Below are 19035 nucleotides of genomic sequence, written 5' to 3'. Positions count from 1 at the left end.
GCTACCTCAGAGCGCTCCTCTAAGGAGGATAGAGAATATGAGGATATATATATATTGAACAAAAATATAAACGCAACACTTTTGTTTTTGCTCCCATTTTTAATGAGATGAACTCAAAAATCTGAAACATTTTCTACATAAACAAAATAACCATATCTCTCAAATATTGTTCACAAATCTGTCAAAATCCGTTACGATGAAGAACTGGAGTCACTAGAGTTTCTGACAGTTTGTGCAGAAATCCTTTGGTTATGCAATCCCATTGTTTCAACAGCTGTCCGAGTGGCTGGTCTCAGACGATCATGGAGGTGAACATGCTGAATGTGGAGGTCCTGGGCTGGTGTGGTTACACGTCGTTTGCGATCGTGAGGCTGGTTGGATGTACTGCCAAATCCTCTGAAACACCTTTGGAGACGGCTTATGGTAGAGAAATGAACATTTAATTCACGAGCAACAGCTCCGTTGGACATTCCTGCTGTCAGCATGCCAATTGCATGCTCCCTCAAAACTTCAAATCAAATTCAAATCAAATTCAAATTTTATTTGTCACATACACAAACATACACAGTACGAAATGTAGTGAAATGCATTATACGACTGCCATTGACCCTAAAAGAGAATAAAATTTTACAAATAAGAAATAAATATGAATAAAAGAAATACGATAGAAATTAAATTAAAAAATTTAATTAAACTAGGAAAAATAGAACTAAAAATAAAAATAGAAATGTGCTAGGAAAAAATAGAACTAAAAATAAAAATAGAAATATGATGTACAAAATAGAAATATACTGTGCAAATTGAAATATACTGTACGGTGTGTGCAAATATGCATAGAACAAAGTGTCTTAGTGCAGAGGTTATTAAAGTGTCTTTGTGCACTGGTCCAGGATGTAAACGTAAAACTGTAAAATGTAGTGTAGTTGTGAAGGTAGGTGTGCAAAGTTATTAAAGTGTCTTTGTGGAATGGTCCAGGATGTAACGTACGACATGTAGTGTATATATTAAGGAAGGTGAGCGTGTAATTGTCCATAGTGTTCATGGATGTAAGAAGATTGATAGATTTGACCAATTATGAAAAGATTGTGTTAGTTCTGCATAGACTTGGGACATCTGTGGCATTGTGCTGTGTGATACAACTGAACCTTTCAAAGTGGCCTTTTCTTGTGGCCAGTCTAAGGCACATCTGTGCAATAATCATGCTGTCTAATCAGCATCTTAATATGGCACACCTGTGAGGTGGGATGAATTATCTCGGCAAAGGAGAAGTGCTCACTATCACAGATTTTGACAGATTTATGAACAATATTTGAAAGATATGGTTATTTTGTGTATGTAGAAAATGTTTCAGATTTTTGAGTTTATCTCATAATAAATGGGAGCAAAAACAAAAGTGTTGCGTTTATATTTTTGTTTAGTATATATATATATATATATATATATATATATATATATATATATATACACTCACCTAAAGGATTATTAGGAACACCATACTAATACGGTGTTTGACCCCCTTTCGCCTTCAGAACTGCCTTAATTCTACGTGGCATTGATTCAACAAGGTGCTAAGAGCATTCTTTAGAAATGTTGGCCCATATTGATAGGATAGCATCTTGCAGTTGATGGAGATTTGTAGGATGCACATCCAGGGCACAAAGCTCCCGTTCCACCACATCCCAAAGATGCTCTCTTGGGTTGAGATCTGGTGACTGTGGGGGCCATTTTAGTACAGTGAACTCATTGTCATGTTCAAGAAACCAATTTAAAATGATTCGAGCTTTGTGACATGGTGCATTATCCTGCTGGAAGTAGCGATCAGAGGATGGGTACATGGTGGTCATGAAGAGATGGACATGATCAGAAACAATGCTCAGGTAGCCCGTGGCATTTAAATGATGCCCAATTGGCACTAAGGGGCCTAAAGTGTGCCAAGAAAACATCCCCCACACCATTATACCACCACCACCAACCTGCACAGTGGTAACAAGGCATGATGGATTCATGTTCCCATTCTGTTGAATGTCTCAACAAAAATTGAGACTCATCAAACCAGGCAACATTCTTTTGGACAAACTGTCCAATTTTGGCGAGCTTGTGCAAATTGTAGTCGCTTTTTCCTATTTGTAGTGGAGATGAATGGTACCCGGTGGAGTCTTCTGCTGTTGTAGCCCATCTGCCTCAGGGTTGTGCATGTTGTGGCTTCACAAATGCTTTGCTGCATACCTCAGTTGTAATGAGTGGTTATTTCAGTCAAAGTTGCTCTTCTTTTAGCTTGAATCAGTCGGCCCATTTTCCTCTGACCGCTAGCATTAACAAGGCATTTTCGCCTGCAGGACTGCCGCATACTGGATGTTTTTCCCTTTTTCACACCATTCTTTGTAAACCCTTAGTAATAGTTGTGTGTGAAAATCCCAGTAACTGAGCAGATTGTAAAATACTCAGACTGGCCCGTCTGGCACCAACAACCATGCCACGCTCAAAATTGCTTAAATTCCCTTTTCTTTCCCATTCTGACATTCAGTTTGGAGTTCAGGAGATTGTCTTGACCAGGACCACACCCCTAAATTCATTGAAGCAACTGCCATGTGATTGGTTGATTAGATAATTGCATTAATGAGAAATTGAACAGGTGTTCCTAATAATCCTTTAGGTGAGTGTATATTTTATATATATATATATACAGTGGTGTGAAAAACTATTTGCCCCCTTCCTGATTTCTTATTCTTTTGCCTGTTTGTCACACTTAAATGTTTCTGCTCATCAAAAACCGTCAACTATTAGTCAAAGATAACATAATTGAACACAAAATGCAGTTTTTAAATGAAGGTTTACATTATTAAGGGAGAAAAAAAACTCCAAATCTACATGGCCCTGTGTGAAAAAGTAATTGCCCCCCTTGTTAAAAAATAACTTAACTGTGGTTTATCACGTCTGAGTTCAATTTCTGTTATCACCCCCAGGCCTGTTTACTGCCACAACTGTTTCAATCAAGAAATCACTTAAATAGGAGCTACCTGACACAGAGAAGTAGACCAAAAGCACCTCAAAAGCTAGACATCATGCCTAGATCCAAAGAAATTCAGGAACAAATAAAAACAAAAGTAATTGAGATCTATCAGTCTGGTAAAGGTTATAAAGCCATTTCTAAAGCTTTGGGACTCCAGCGAACCACAGTGAGAGCCATTATCCACAAATGGCAAAAACATGGAACAGTGGTGAACCTTCCCAGGAGTGGCCGGCCGACCAAAATTACCCCAAGAGCGCAGAGACAACTCATCCGAGAGGCCACAAAAGACCCCAGGACAACATCTAAAGAACTGCAGGCCTCACTTGCCTCAATTAAGGTCAGTGTTCACGACTCCACCATAAGAAAGAGACTGGGCAAAAACGGCCTGCATGGTAGATTTCCAAGGCACAAACCACTTTTAAGCAAAAAGAACATTAAGGCTCGTCTCAATTTTGCTAAAAAACATCTCAATGATTGCCAAGACTTTTGGGAAAATACCTTGTGGACCGACGAGACAAAAGTTGAACTTTTTGGAAGGTGCGTGTCCCGTTACATCTGGCGTAAAAGTAACACAGCATTTCAGAAAAAGAACATCATATCAACAGTAAAATATGGTGGTGGTAGTGTGATGGTCTGGAGTTGTTTTGCTGCTTCAGGACCTGGAAGGCTTGCTGTGATAGATGGAACCATGAATTTTACTGTCTACCAAAAAATCCTGAAGGAGAATGTCCGGCCATCTGTTCGTCAACTCAAGCTGAAGCGATCTTGGGTGCTGCAGCAGGACAATGACCCAAAACACACCAGCAAATCCACCTCTGAATGGCTGAAGAAAAACAAAATGAAGACTTTGGAGTGGCCTAGTCAAAGTCCTGACCTGAATCCTATTAAGATGTTGTGGCATGACCTTAAAAAGGTGGTTCATGCTAGAAAACCCTCAAATAAAGCTGAATTACAACAATTCTGCAAAGATGAGTGGGCCAAAATTCCTCCAGAGCGCTGTAAAAGACTTGTTGCAAGTTATCGCAAACGCTTGATTGCAGTTATTGCTGCTAAGGGTGGCCCAAGCAGTTATTAGGTTCAGGGGGCAATTACTTTTTCACACAGGGCCATGTAGGTTTGGATTTTTTTCTCCCTAAATAATATAAACCATCATTTAAAAACTGCATTTTGTGTTTACTTGTGTTATCTTTGACTAATAGTTAAATGTGTTTGATGATCAGAAACATTTTTTGTGACAAACATGCAAAAGAATAAGAAATCAGGAAGGGGGCAAATAGTTTTTCACACCACTGTATAAGCAGAGAGAGAAGAGAAAAGGCAAGAGTTTACAAGTGATAGTAGGGACTTTGAATGTTGGGACCATGATAGGGAAGGGAAGAGAGTTGATTGATATGATGCAGAGAAGGAAGGTGAATATACTGTGTGTACAGGAGACCAGGTGGAAAGGTAGCAAGGCCAGAAGCTTAGGAGCAGTGTTCAAATTGGTTTACATGGTGTGGATAGGAAAAGAAATGGAGTAGGAGTTATTTTGAAAGAGGAGTTTGTAAGGAATGTTTTAGAGGTGAAGAGAGTATCAGATAGGGTGATGAGTCTGAAGCTGGAAATTGAAGGGGTGATGTTCAATGTTGTTAGTGGTTATGCCCCACAGGTAGGATGTGAGTTAGAAGAGAAGGAGAAATTCTGGAGTGAGTTAGATGAAGTGATGCAGAGCATCCCCAGAGGTGAGAGAGTGGTGATTGGTGCAGACTTCAATGGACCTGTTGGGGAAGGAAACAGAAATAATGAAAATGTGATGGGCAGGTTTGGTCTTCAGGACAGGAATGTAGAAGGACAGATGGTGGTGGACTTTGCAAAGAGAATGGAAATGGCAGTAGTAAATACTTTCTTCCAGAAGAGGCAGGAACATAGGGTAACATATAAGAGTGGTGGCAAAAGCACTCAGGTGGACTACGTCTTGTGTCAACGTTGTAATCTGAAAGAGATCAGTGACTGCAAAGTGTTGGTAGGGGAGAGTGTAGCCAGACAACACAGAATGGTGGTGTGTAAAATAACCCTGGTGGTGAGGTAGAGGTGTCAAAGGCCAAACAAAGAGCATATGAGGACTTGTATGCTAGGCTGGACAGTAAGGAGTGGGAGGTGGATCTCATCAGGTTGGCGAAGTAGAGAAATAGAGATGGGAAGGATTTGCAGCATGTTAGAGTGATTGAAGATGGAGATGAAAATGTGCTGACAGATGCCAGAAGGGTGAGGGGAAGATGGAAGGAGTACTTTGAGGAGTTGATGAATGAGGAAAACGAAAGAGAACAAAGAGTAGAAGAGGTGACTGTTGTGGAACAGGAAGTAGCAAATATTAGGAAAAAGTAAGGTGAGAAGGGCGTTGAAGAGGATGAAGAGTGGAAAGGCTGTTGGTCCTGATGACATACCAGTGGAGGTATGAAAATGCTTAGGAGTGGTGGCAGTAAAGTTTCTGACTTGTTTGTTTAGTCATTGTAGCCATACAATAAAGCTGTAAAAAAGAGTAGTGGAAGCTAGGTTAAGGGCAGAGGTGAGCATTTGTAAGCAGCAATATGCCTAGAAAGAGTACATTAGATGCAGTATTTGCTTTGAGGATGCTGGTGGAAAAGTACAGAGAAGGTAATAAAGAGTTGCATTGTGTCTTATAAGTAGATTTAGAGAAAGCGTACAACAGGGTGCCAAAAGAGGAGCTGTGGTGTTGTATGAGGAAGTCTGAAGTGGCAGAGAAGTATGTTAGAGTGGTGCAGGACATGTATGTGAGCGCTAAGACAGTGGTAAGATGTGCTGTAGGCGTGACAGAAGAGTTCAAGGTGGAGGTGGGTCTGCATCAAGGATCGGCTCTAAGCCCCTTTTTTCTCTGGTGATGGACAGGATGACAGATGAGGTAAGACAGGAGGTTCCATGATGTTTGCAGATGACATTGTGCTTTGTAGCGAGAGCAGGGAACAGGTGGAGGAAAATTTGGAGAGGTGGAGATATGCTCTGGAAAGCAGAGGAATGAAGGTTAGCCACAGCAAGACGGAATACATGTGTGTGAATGAGAGGGACTCAAGAGGGATGGTGAGGCTACAGGGAGCAGAGGTAAAGAAAGTGCAGGATTTTAAGTACTAAGGGTCAACGGTCCAGAGCAACGGAAATTGTGGAAAGGAGTTGATGAGGCGGGTACAGGCAGGTTGGAATGGGTGAAGAAAGGTGTCAGGTGTGTTGTGTGATAAAAGAGTATCAGCGAGAATGAAAGGAAAGGTGTACAGGAAAGTGGTAAGACCAGCAATGCTCTACGGCTTAGAGACAGTGGCACTGAAGAAAAGACAGGAGGCAGAGCTAGAGGTAGCAGAGCTGAAGATGTTGAGGTTCTCTTTTGGAGTGACAAGGATGGATAGGATCAAGAATGAGTTCATCAGAAGGACAACCCATGTTAGATGATTAGATGATGAGATTTGGAGATAAAGTCAGAGGCCAGATTGAGGTGGTTTGGACATGTTCAGAGAAGAGGTTGTAAATATATCGGTAGAAGGATGCTGAGGTTGGAACTGCCAGGCAGGAGATCTAGAGGAAGTCCAAAAAGGAAACTTATGGATGCAGTGAGAGTGGACAATAAGTCATTTGGTGTAAGAGAAGAGGATGCAGAGGATAGGGTTAGAGATGGAGGCAGATAATTCGCTGTGGCAAACTCATCTGAAAGGGAACAGAATCTCACGCGGAATCCCACGCATATTCTCTTTGTACATCTGGATTAACGTGAAATTGAGCGCACGTGCACGAGCGCAAAAAACCTCTCCCTGCCTCCTCCCCCAAAGATGCCGAAACTCTCATCCATGCATTCGTCTCATCACACATTGATTTCTGTAATGCTCTTTTAATTGGTCTACATGGCAGCTCCATCTCCAGATTACAATATATTCAAAACTCTGCGGCTAGAATACTCACTCATACCAAACGCTCTGCTCATATAACCCCACTCCTGTCTGATCTCCATTGACTCCCAGTTGTTTACCGTATCAAATTAAAAATTCTTCCCCTTGTTTTTAAATCTAAACATGGCTTAGCTTCCACTTACCTTTTCAATCTGCTTGCCCTCTACATTCCGACTCTTTCATTACGCTCCTCCGATTCAGGTTTCTTTGCTGTCCCTCGGTACCGCCTCTTTTCAATGGCCGGCAGATCATTCAGTGTTATCGCTCCCAAACTCTGGATCTCTCTACCTCACTCTCTCCGTTCTGTTAACAACATCTCCATATTTAAATCTCTACTCAAAACTTATTTGTTTTCAGAATGTTACACTTGAATCCACCTGTCCTCTGCATGTCTTTTTTTTCTCCTTCCTCATTGTAAAGTGTCCTTGAGCTCTGGAAGGCTATATAAATAAAACTTATAAATAAATTATTATTATTATTATTATTATTATTACTATTATTATTATTATGTGATTGCAACCATACCTAATTGTTATCTCTCCTCTTCTGCTCTCCCCTCCCCTGTTCTCTCTCCCCCTCTCTCTCTTCCCTCTCTTTGTCAAGCTACACATTTCATTTCTGAGCTGCCAGTGATCCAGACTGCATCTGTCCTCCGAACCTGTCTGACCCATCCTGGTGCCCTGCTTCTGGTTGGAGATCTCGTCGCATGGATGCCCCATGTGTCTCTTTGGGATGCGTCTGGTGTCTGGGGATGTTTCACTCTACCATAAAGACGGCTCTGGCCTCGACTGGTGTTGACAGCTGTTTCTCTGAGGACTTGACTTGGCTGCGGTTGCTCGATAGTTCAAGACTGCAATTGTCTCCAATAATTACCTGGATTCCATATTAACATCAAGTATCATCAACTGTTATAGCTGAACTGGCTGCCACCTAACACACTGTATAAATGCAGATCAATTCCTGCTTTTTGTTTCACCCAAATGTGGATGGGTTCTATGTTGAGTCTGGTTCCTCTAAAGGTTTCTTCCTATTACCATCTCAGGGAGTTTTTCCTTGCCACTGTCACCCGCGGCTTGCTCTCTAGGGACGATCTGCTCATTTTGATTTATGCACACTCACATTCCATACAGACTTAAATGATTCTTTTGATTGTGTAAAGCTGCTTTGCGACAATGACAATTGTTAAAAGCGCTATACAAATAAAATTGAATAAATTGAATTGAATGTCACTCAATATGATGTCTCTGAGAGTTATTAACCACTTTTCGGCATAAGTTAAAGGCACTGTCATGGCCTTAAACCTTTTGACCCGAGGAATTAAAATCTTTAATTTTGCATCCTCGATGTCTTTAGAAACATCACATCGGCCTGGTTTGGTGGCGATCGTATAAATCCCCTAGGAGGAGTATAATCTAATTCCATCGAGTGCGTTTTGTGAACAGTCCAAAATAAACTGACTTCCTGTTGAGTTGAACTCATGACGTGCTCAGTGAGCTCTTAATGTGTACCGGGTTTCGTGTGCATACAGAATGTGCAAGTGTGTATAAGCTATGCAGCAAAATTTTGTGTTTGGGCATCAGACTCTCAGACATCCTAATGGCAATAGATTCCAACCTGTCTGCCATTTTTTATAATTTTTTAAGCGTGTTAAGTCCCCTAAAAAGCCCCGAAATCCTTAGAAAAACAATATGGCCCTCACACACCATGACAACATAAGGGCTTCACACACGTCACAGTCACCACGACACCATATAGCTGATGTCATAGTGCTTTGGTCCAAAATATTAAACATATGAAGAATCACAATGAGTAAAAAAAATTCTTAAGAAAAACAAGGAGAAAGAATTTCTGAAACACAATGAAACCCTCCCATCACTGGAGTTACTTGTGATGTTGACTATCAGGGAAAGCGTCCTGTTGCACTCAGTTTATTATTTCCTGTAGGCTTTCTTCCTCCTGGAGTGGACTGTGGTATGGAGAGGAGAACCATCAGACTGCTCTCTGTGCATGTTCACAAACCTATAGGTCATCAGACTGTAGGTGATTTGATAAACAGACTGAGAGGTGAGTGCTGTCCTAAGCAACAAAATGGTTTATAGCTTACTCACATGATAATATCCATTTAGTAATGTAGGTCCATGAGGTCTAACAAGGTACGAGATGAGTAGAGCAAAAGGAACAGACAGTCGATGGCAAAGTGTTTATAACAGTTGCAGTTTCACCTGCATGTTCATGACTTTAACATTAACAGTTCTAATGTTTAATATGATATATTTTATTGTCTAAACTGTGACTATAACAGAAAACAAGTGGTAATAGCATAAGTTTTGCAGTTATGTATTAGAATAGATTTAATTTTGAGTCTGCGACCTTCAGAGAACTTTTCCCATTTGGTGAGAAACTCTGCTGCTCAAGTGTTGTCCTTCAGATAAAAAGAACCTATGCAAACCTTTTTTCCTTTTGCCCTATTTTGCATAACTCTCATTAAAACAAATCACAGTCACCAACACACAAACTAAGTAAGTGCAACAATTTGCACACCCCCGGGCTTGACATTCATGTTCCTTCCTTACACTCACATCTTTGTTAAAATTTAGCAGATGATTTAAGTTGAACTACTATATATGACAGAGCTATAGTACATTCTTCTCTTTTTCACTTAAAGCACAAGTAGATACAGATACATCGCCTTTGTAATAATCTGCATAAGTCTCTTACATATGTTTCACAAATAAAATCCAAACAATACATTAATAACAAAAATCCAAAGGCTCTGAAAGTATAAGAGTACACTCACTGCAGCTTTAAGAGATGATTAGAGTCAGTCACCAGTTTTAGCAGTCAGGTCACATAAATCCAAGATGCTCAAGAGATCCACAAGATAAACAACAAGAAGGTATTAATAATATTTTCTGTGTCAATGTCACAGTGTGACATTGTTGAAGGTCACAGCATACCACCAACTGACACAGAGGACATGCAGACGCTAGGCTCTGCCCTTGGCTGGTAGAAATGGGTGAAATAACACACTTAAACACACTGCGTGTGTACATTTATCAATACATTTGTTAATAAAAAAAACTGTGGGGTATATACTGTCACTTACCAGTTCTTTTTTGACATAGATTCCACACAATGCTGGAAACACTGGAGCCTGGTCCATATTGACAGGATCCTATTACAAAGGCCCTGCAGAACTCCTAACAGATCCTAAAGGTGTTCTACTGGTTTCAGATATGGCCATTAAAAGAACACGGGACTCACCATTATTTTCTTGAAACCATAATAGTTTATAGTAATATAATTTGGAATGAGTATATTATATTGAGAAAAATAACCATTAGAAGATGGTACACTGTGGTTATTTACAGTAAGGATGCACATGTGATGATGGCATTTAAGTAATGATAAATTAGTATTAACAAGCCCAAGGTTTCCAATGCTCTGTGTTCCTTTCCAAAGTTGTGGAATGTCCACATCCTGACTGTTAACCATTAAGATAACCATTTCCTGTTGACACTGTTCTAGTTAAGCATTACACATGTAAGCACATGTACGTTTTAGATGAGAAGAGTCCCACATATGTGACCTACAATAAACCAGAAGAGTAACCCAAGCACCATGCTCATGTCATCTTCTGAGCAGGTCAGACTAAATCTGAACATAACATTTAGCAGAAATCAAGACAACTTATACTAGGATATTTATTTAACCAACCACCATCATGCGTTTCCTTGTGTGTTGTGTTTCCTTGTGTACCTGTGTCCTGTGGGCGCAGCATAAATTTGTATTATTATTAGTATTAGTAGTATTAGTATTATTAGTATTAGTATTATTATTATCTTAAAAAAAAAAAACATTTCTGCTACACCCTGACATGAACACCAAACACAACACACAATGAATCTCACTCTGTAAGAGTCAGCCAGAGAATGCCAGTGACCTTCACAGGTCTTTTTCCATTTAAAGATTATTCAAATATTCTCTCTGTTCCTCAAAAGCTCTCTGTCTCTTTGCCCTATTTTACATCTTACTTTGGGTGGCAAAGTCAGGTTAAGTGCTTTAATTAAACCCTTATTTGTCACATGTAAATTACAACGTAGTGGTAGCTACATATTAAATTATTATGTAACCCTAACCAAAATTTGGGTTAGCAGCTGGCTTTGGTAAATGTTCAACTGGTACTATTGCATCAGTCAACCTTAAAACCTTGTACATTTTCTGTTTCCATTGCTTAATAATGAGCAGAGTTATACAGCCACCCAAGTTGATCTATATCTATTAACCCTCTGAGGTCGCTGATGATGCCAGCGTGACCAGCATCTTTTTTTCTTATCAGGGCAAAAGACACTAAGAACACTTTGTTGATTTTGGTCACACAAATAATTGTTATTTGAATCTGGTAGGTGTCTACTTCTTTTTGTGTACACTGACAGTAACAACAAAAGGTTGTGCTTTTGCAAGAAAAATAAACAATGTGCGTGTTCCTTCTTTTGTCTCTCCATGTAAGGGACTGCCCCTAGAGGGCTCTGTGGACATGATTATTTTTTGTTTGTGTAGTTTTGTCAGTAGACTCAGTTTCCCAGAAGGCTCCTCGGTCAGGTGGTGATGAAGCTCACCTGAACCGAGGTGGTTCATTAGAGAAGGTATAAAAAGCTATTAGTTCTGGTAAACTGGGTTAAGCATTAACGATGTCTAGTGGGCATTCTTTTGTTTGGTTTTGTAGTGTTTTCTGGTTTTGTTTTAAAATGGGCTCAGTAATGTTAATGTTGTTTTTTGTTATCTAGGTGTATTTCTTAGTTTGTACGTTATTCTGTGTAAATCCTGTTTGGTTGGTTTCTAGCGTTTCTTTGTTTCTGGTGTCTCCCCGGTCGTTATTGTCTTCACTAGTTTTACGCCTTTTCCCCATCCTTAGTATAAGCTCATATCGAGTATAAGCTCATAGCCCGTGTAAGCTCATAGCCTGTGTAAGCTCTGAGTGGGTGAATGTCGCTCGTAGGAACGCAAGTGGGTGAACGTTGCTCGTGAGAGTGTGTGTGAGGTATGCCGCTTGTAGGAGCGCAAGAGTATGTGTGTATCATGCTTAAAGGAGCTAGTATGTGTGTATCTTGCTTAAAGGAGCTAGTATGTGTGTATCATGCTTTAAAGACCTAGTATGTGTGTATCATGCTTTAAAGACCTAGTATGTGTGTACAGATGTGGCCATTAGGACTGCGCGTGTTTTCCCGCAAGATGCCGCAATTTAGCGTGTGGCGTGCCGCGACTTGCCGTAAGCAACATTTAGGAATTTAAATAAATGTGTTGTGCTTCAATGAATATCCGCCAGATGGCGCATGGAAGGACTTTATCCAAAAGCCAGACCAAGTACGACGGAGAATTGTGTATAATTAGTTAGCCTAAAACAATATTGTTTCCAATGCTGAAGCAAACATGAATTTACTTTTGTTTTACAATAGATCTTTCATGATGAACGTGTGTATATGTGCTCCATATTATTTTCACAATGATGAAATGAGATGCCCAAATTCGTGCTTTAAAAGTTACTTATATAGTTTTTGTAATGTGTTAACAGGGACAAAACAATGAAAGACATGGCAATGCCATGGTTTAAATGGTGTTGAAATTAATTTAATTTCCTGATAGTAGGATATCTGATAGTGTTAACTATGCGAATGTCCTGATTCGTGAATATGCCAACATATCTTATTTAAAACGTAAAAATGTGTCGCCATGATGAATGAACATATATATATATATATATATATATATATATATATATATATATATATACGTATATATATATATATATATATATATATATATAATTTGATCATATTAAGTAAATATTTACAAAGTGCTTTCACTTTACAAAAGGCAGCGTTTTTATCAAAAGGCTGATAAATGCGTGTTGTACAGTATATACAATGCGACAACGCGCTCAGTTACTGTCATCACTTTTCTACCCTTTGATGTAGGTGTGAAATTATCAAACCGGTTTTGCAAACGGGGGAATTGGCAAAATTGAGGCGTTTAAAACGATTTAACAAGACCGAGCAGACGTCTCTGCCTAAAATGTATTTTGCCAGCTATAAAATTGATAGAAATAAAATGTTTAATGGTACCAATCAAATCAGACTTCATAATTACTTTGAGTGCAATCCACAAATTTACTGAATATACTGTATTATGTTTTTATGTGTATACAGTATGTGTTTGTATGTGAATATATTATATAAGTATGTGTTTGTGCGCGTCTCTCATATGTTACATTCATATTAAATGCAATTCATGATAAGTGTATGCTGTTAAAGTATTTGTGGATATGTATGTAATGACGCGGCTTGCGTGAGGGGCAGAGGCGCGCATAAACTGTTTAGAACGGGCCGGGTCGTGATACCGCTCGACACGTTTATGAGCTCCGTCTCTTGCTGTCAATGGGCGCCTAAGAGAGATGACACATTTTCGGCTTCAGTAGACACACAATACTTCAGACTGAAACACGACTGCCCCCTACAGGTAATGAAGGGCATTTTCACAGCTTACTACACGCAGCCGCGGGATCTCTTTTCTCGAAACATGCGTTTTTAATGGCCAGATCTGTATCATGCTTTAAAGACCTAGTATGTGTGTATCATGCTTAAAGGAGCTAGTATGTGTGATTCATGCTTAAAAGAGCTAGTATGTGTGATTCATGCTTAAAAGAGCTAGTGTGTATACTATCTGTAAAAGAGCGTGTGTGTATTCCATGACTAAGAGCCCATGTTTTGAGTTTGAGTTAGTGATTTAAGTTCTTTGCCTGTATTACTTCTTGTTCATGTCTGTGTTCTTTTGTAATTAAAAGACTTTATTTGATAAAATCAACCTTCTGTGCCTATGCCTGCCCTTCTTGTGCTCCCACTTATAAAAGCCCAGACCAGTGGGTTCGTGACACTCCACAAACTGTTTTTAAAAACATGTCACTAAAATGAACTGAAGCTCCACGGAAACGACACACAGACATGAGACATAGATCTGTAGAAAGCTTGAAGTGTCTACTTTTATATGCAGTAAGTCATGTTGAAACCACGTATAGTTTGATAAAGTTATCAGTATGAAACCTACACGATGTCTAGTTTCACAGTCTGATGTAAAAAATTTTAATGCTACCATGCCCACGAGCTACTTTGGCTTTGTTATTACAATCGTTCATGTGAGACGCGCGACATATAACTTCTATGGACCATCAGCAGATATACTGTAGACACATAGGCCAATGTATGGTAGCCTTTAAATTTTTGTAAAACCTTTTTAGGCACGTGTCTGCATCAGGCTTGCCCTCAACAGCACCTCGCACAGGGACACGCAGGTGTCGTTTAGTTCTCAGTGCAATCGAGAATCATACCGAGTACGTGCACAGACATATTGTAAATATGTGATTGAGTTTAAATCGTATGACACTACAAAAATTCCTATCTTTGTTATGCATGGCCCTAAAAGTGACTGATAATGATAATATATTGAAATATTTATGTTACTTTGTTATTAGTATGCATAAGTGCATGCTGTATGTGACACATACATTGTTTATCCATAGTACATATTACATGGTCAGAATACAGCAAGTAATACAACATTCATTTCACAGCATTTTTTTGTTGTGCATGACAATAATATAGTCAGAAACAATCAAAACTACAAAAAATAGTTTTTGTCAATTGTGTTATCTCTGCATGCTCACACTTTATATAATACTTATACAGTATATATAGCTATAGCTATGTGTGTGTGTGTGTGTGGGGGGGGGGTCTTCTTTTTCTTTCTTTTTTTTTTACAGATTTGAACATGAAAATATTCAAGCACCTGTTCTGAAGAGAACCAAGGCAAACAAGCAGTTAATCTACAGGCAGTCCACTCTGTCATTTGAATTTTAATTAAATTTTTTTTTTTTCATGGAACACAGACAGTGATGCTGATATGATTCCACAGACTCTGTGATTCCAGCCTGCACGGGAAACTGGACAACAACTGAGGTCTGCTGACTTACATTCTCCCCTGAGTCTATTTAAACAGTTTTTTTTCCAGAAAGTGCTGTGTCAACTTATACATGCATGACAAAAACATTTCTATGTACCTGAGACCGCCTACAATCAGCACATAGGGGGGTGTTGACCTGTCTAATCAGCTGTTGCAGTATTACACAACACAGCACAAAACCATGAAGTGGTACAAAAAGATTTTTCTACATCTCTTGGACATTGCTGCATATAACACCAAAGTCAACAGAGTATTCTTAGTGTCTTTTGCACTGATAAGAAAAAAAAGACGCTGGTCACGCCGGCATGACCGGCGACCTCAGAGTTAAAGAGATGCGTCTCGAGTCTACTTTTAAACTGGTAGACTGTGTCTGAGCCCTGAACATTGTCTGGTAGGCTATTTCAAAGCTTTGGAGCTAAATATGAGAACGCCGTATACCCTTTTGTAAATTTTTATATTCTGGGAACTACCAGAAGTCCGAAGTTTTGTGATCTTAAGGAACGTGGTGGATTGTGATATATCTGCAAGAACATGCATATTTGAGCTGATTCTACCTTTTCTAATATTTTTTATATAAATGAAAAGTTTGAAATCAGTCTGTAATTTGTTATTCCATTTGGGTCTAAATTAGATTTTTTTAAGAAGCGGCTTAATAACTGCCAACTCAAAAGGTTTAGGGACGTGACCAAGATATAATGAGGAATTAATAATGTTTAGAAGTGGCTTTCCAACTGTATGCATCACTTCTTTTAAAAATCTGGTTGGGATTGGATCTAACAGGCACCTTGTTGATTTAGCTGAGGTGATAAGTTTATACAGCTCTTCCTGTCCTATACCTGTAAAGCACTGAAAAACTAAATGTGAAGCTTTAGACTGGACTGGATCATGAGATACTATTATTAGAGGTTGAACCTCCATTATTTTCTATCAGATACTATCGATTTTTTTCATTAAAGAAGTCCATAAAGTCTTCACTTCTAAACTGTGATGGGATACTCTCTGCAGGCATCTTAGGTTCTGTTAGGCGGGCTACTGTACAAAAGAAGAACCTGGGACTGTTTCGGTTTCTTGCTATCAGTTAGCTCAGATGCTCGGTCCTAGCAGTTTTAGAGCCTGTCTATAGCTGCACATACTGTCTTTATACGCAATTCGAAAAACTTCTAATTTAGTTTTTCTCCACTTTCGCTCGAGTTTAAGGGTTGCTCACTTAAGGGCGTGAGTGTGACTATTGTACCATGATGCAAGTGTTTTATCTCTGACTTTTTTTATTCATCCAATGTGGGCAACAGTGTCTAGTGTGCTCGTAAAAACAGTGCCTATGCTGTTAGTCACTTCATCTAGGTCATCTGCATTTAGGGGTCTAGTATGAAGTTGGGACAGGTTACTTGTGAATCTGTCTTTTTGTGAACAGACTAAAATTTCTACAAAATCGATAACATGGGGAGACCCAGCTAATCTTTTCTACAGGTAGAGTGTACACTAAAAGGTTTGAGGTAAAATTTATAACTTAATAAAGTCTAAATCTTTCTAAATTGTTCCACACCACATCATTTCTCCTCTGCCTGCACTGATGCTCGCCTACAAAGCTAAAAAGAGCACAAAAAACATTTACCTTATAGCTCTAATCACAGTATTTGAGTATCTAACTGTCTTGTGATTCAGCCCGCCTACTTCGACCAAAAGATGTAGGTTGCTTATTAGTACCGGATATTATGAAAACTACAGCTGGGGCCGGAGATTTTTCCTACGCCCCAAAGGTATGGAATAGCCTTCCAATTAATGTTTGAACTCAGACACAGTCTCAGTGTTTAAGTCTAGACTAAAAACCTATTTATTTAGCCAAGCATTTTTGTAAAAGTGTTCTAAAAAATTACACTATTATGGGTACACTTACCGGCCACTTTAAAAGGAATATCTGCACACCTGCTTATTTTTGCATTTATCCAATCAGCCAATCATGTGACAGCAGCACAGTGCATACAATCTGGGGTCAATCTTAACTGGTCATTGGTGCTTGATGGGTTGGCTTAAATATTTTAAAAACAGTCTATAGAGTTTACACAGAATAGTGCAAAAAAGCTAAACATGAGAGGAGGGTCTGCAGGCTAAAACTCTGTGTTGATGAGGTTGATAAGAGGAGCATGATCAAACTGGTCTAAACTGACACAAATATTGAACAGAAAAGCATCTTAGAATCCACAACACATTTTAACCTTGAGAATCCATTTCAGTTATCCAAGAACATCTGATGCTAGACTTAAATATATTGTTAGAATAAGAGCTACCCAATGGTTCCTTATTTGTTCATGCACAATTACATCATTAAACATTTTCATTGTTATCAATTAACAAACCAATATACTGTTGATGGCTTTGGAGAGGGATCTCCAGTGGGTACAGCTGCGAAGCTCCAAAAGTATGCAAAGTCAGCACCCAGGACAGCAACCTAAATAAAAACACAAGCATACACAACCTTAGCAGGCTTGAACACGCTTCTTTACAGTTAAAGGCTGCTCGTTATCTCGGACACTCCTCTTCTGTAAACATTGCTTTTGTTCGAAAGGAGTCAGATCTCAATGAAAAAGCAATTCTGCTCTGTGCTGCTGTGAGCTTGAATAAACAAACAAATAAATAAACAATGAAACAAGTCCACAAGCAATAATAAGATAATGAGATAGTATAAAGTAGATGCACATGCATGATTGACAATATGTTTGTAAGTAAAGTATATCTAGAAAATGTAAAGTGTAGCTAACTTTTTCACTTACAACATTTAAATGTACACTTCTTTCATATTATAATCACATTTGCCAGCCAGCACTAAAACATCCAAACATCTGTAATTTATGTTAAGGGTTTACATGATTTTTACAAGCACAGTGTGAGGACAATACTGAAGCTGATTCAGGAATTGATTTCTGTAGTCCTAAGAATGGATCATGTTTTTTTAAAACAAGTATGTGCATATCATTTTGTGCAGTATATTGCTGGGATAACAAGTTATTTGCACCTGTACCATCTAAACTGTAAGTAGCCTCTGTTGTGTGTTATCACTTTAGTATAAGCATTGTAGTAGTATGACAATTTTCTGATACCCCATAACTGGTTTGTGAAGAAAAGATAATAACCCTAACCTAACTCTAGCCAGAGTCCCAGGAAAACCCACATGGGAAATGAAATCAATACAGCATGCCGAGGAATTAATTGGAAATTTAGGAATGAATGTTATGAGAAAGTTTACACACTATGCAGTCTTTGGGGGTGCCCCTCTATGTTCCAACACTAGGGGGCACTGTGGCCTAATTTTACAAGTTTTGCAAACACCACTGCATTGCAAAATACTGAAGATAAATTTACATACACACAATCAACAATTTTTGTAATAATAAGAAGAATAAGAAGTAGAAAAAGAAGTAAGCCTTTATTAATTATAATACCAACATGTTCTTATTATGTAATTTAACTTATATTTTTAAACCAGAATTCAGAATAGCTTCTTTTTTGTGGTTACTGTTCTTCATTATACTGTATTAGTAATCACATGATTACAGTGTATAATTCTAGTAAGTACTTACCCACTTACTCATCGTCTATACCACTTTATCCTGTGTACAGGGTCGCTGGGGTTCCCAGGAGACACAGGAAACAAGGCGTAGTACACCCTGGACTGGGTGACAATCCATCGCAAGGCACACAAACACATACATACACACTTATTCACACACTGCAGGCAATTTGCAAACATCCAAAGGCACAAGGCGACAGTACTAACCACTAAGCCACCGTGCTGCCTATAATGACTGTCTAGGTATTCCCCTTATGAACCACAGATATGACTCTGTAATCATTTAAAGTTTTAAGCATTATCAATAATCAATGAGAGAAGAATTGAAGGTTAATTATTAATTGTAATTATTACACATGATAATTACTTGTGCAAAATGATCCCTCTGCCTGTTAAAAAAAAATCAAAAACAGGGTTAAAATGTCTTGTTTTCAGACGATGTAATCTGAGTTAATGCTGCCTCCCTTATCCGTTGTACATACCTGTGCCTCACAGGGAGCAAAACACTGAGGTCAAAC

This window comes from Clarias gariepinus, chromosome 3 (assembly GCF_024256425.1).
Source record: "Clarias gariepinus isolate MV-2021 ecotype Netherlands chromosome 3, CGAR_prim_01v2, whole genome shotgun sequence".
Taxonomy (NCBI): Eukaryota; Metazoa; Chordata; class Actinopteri; order Siluriformes; family Clariidae; genus Clarias; species Clarias gariepinus.
Note: the sequence above shows the minus strand (reverse complement) of the source record.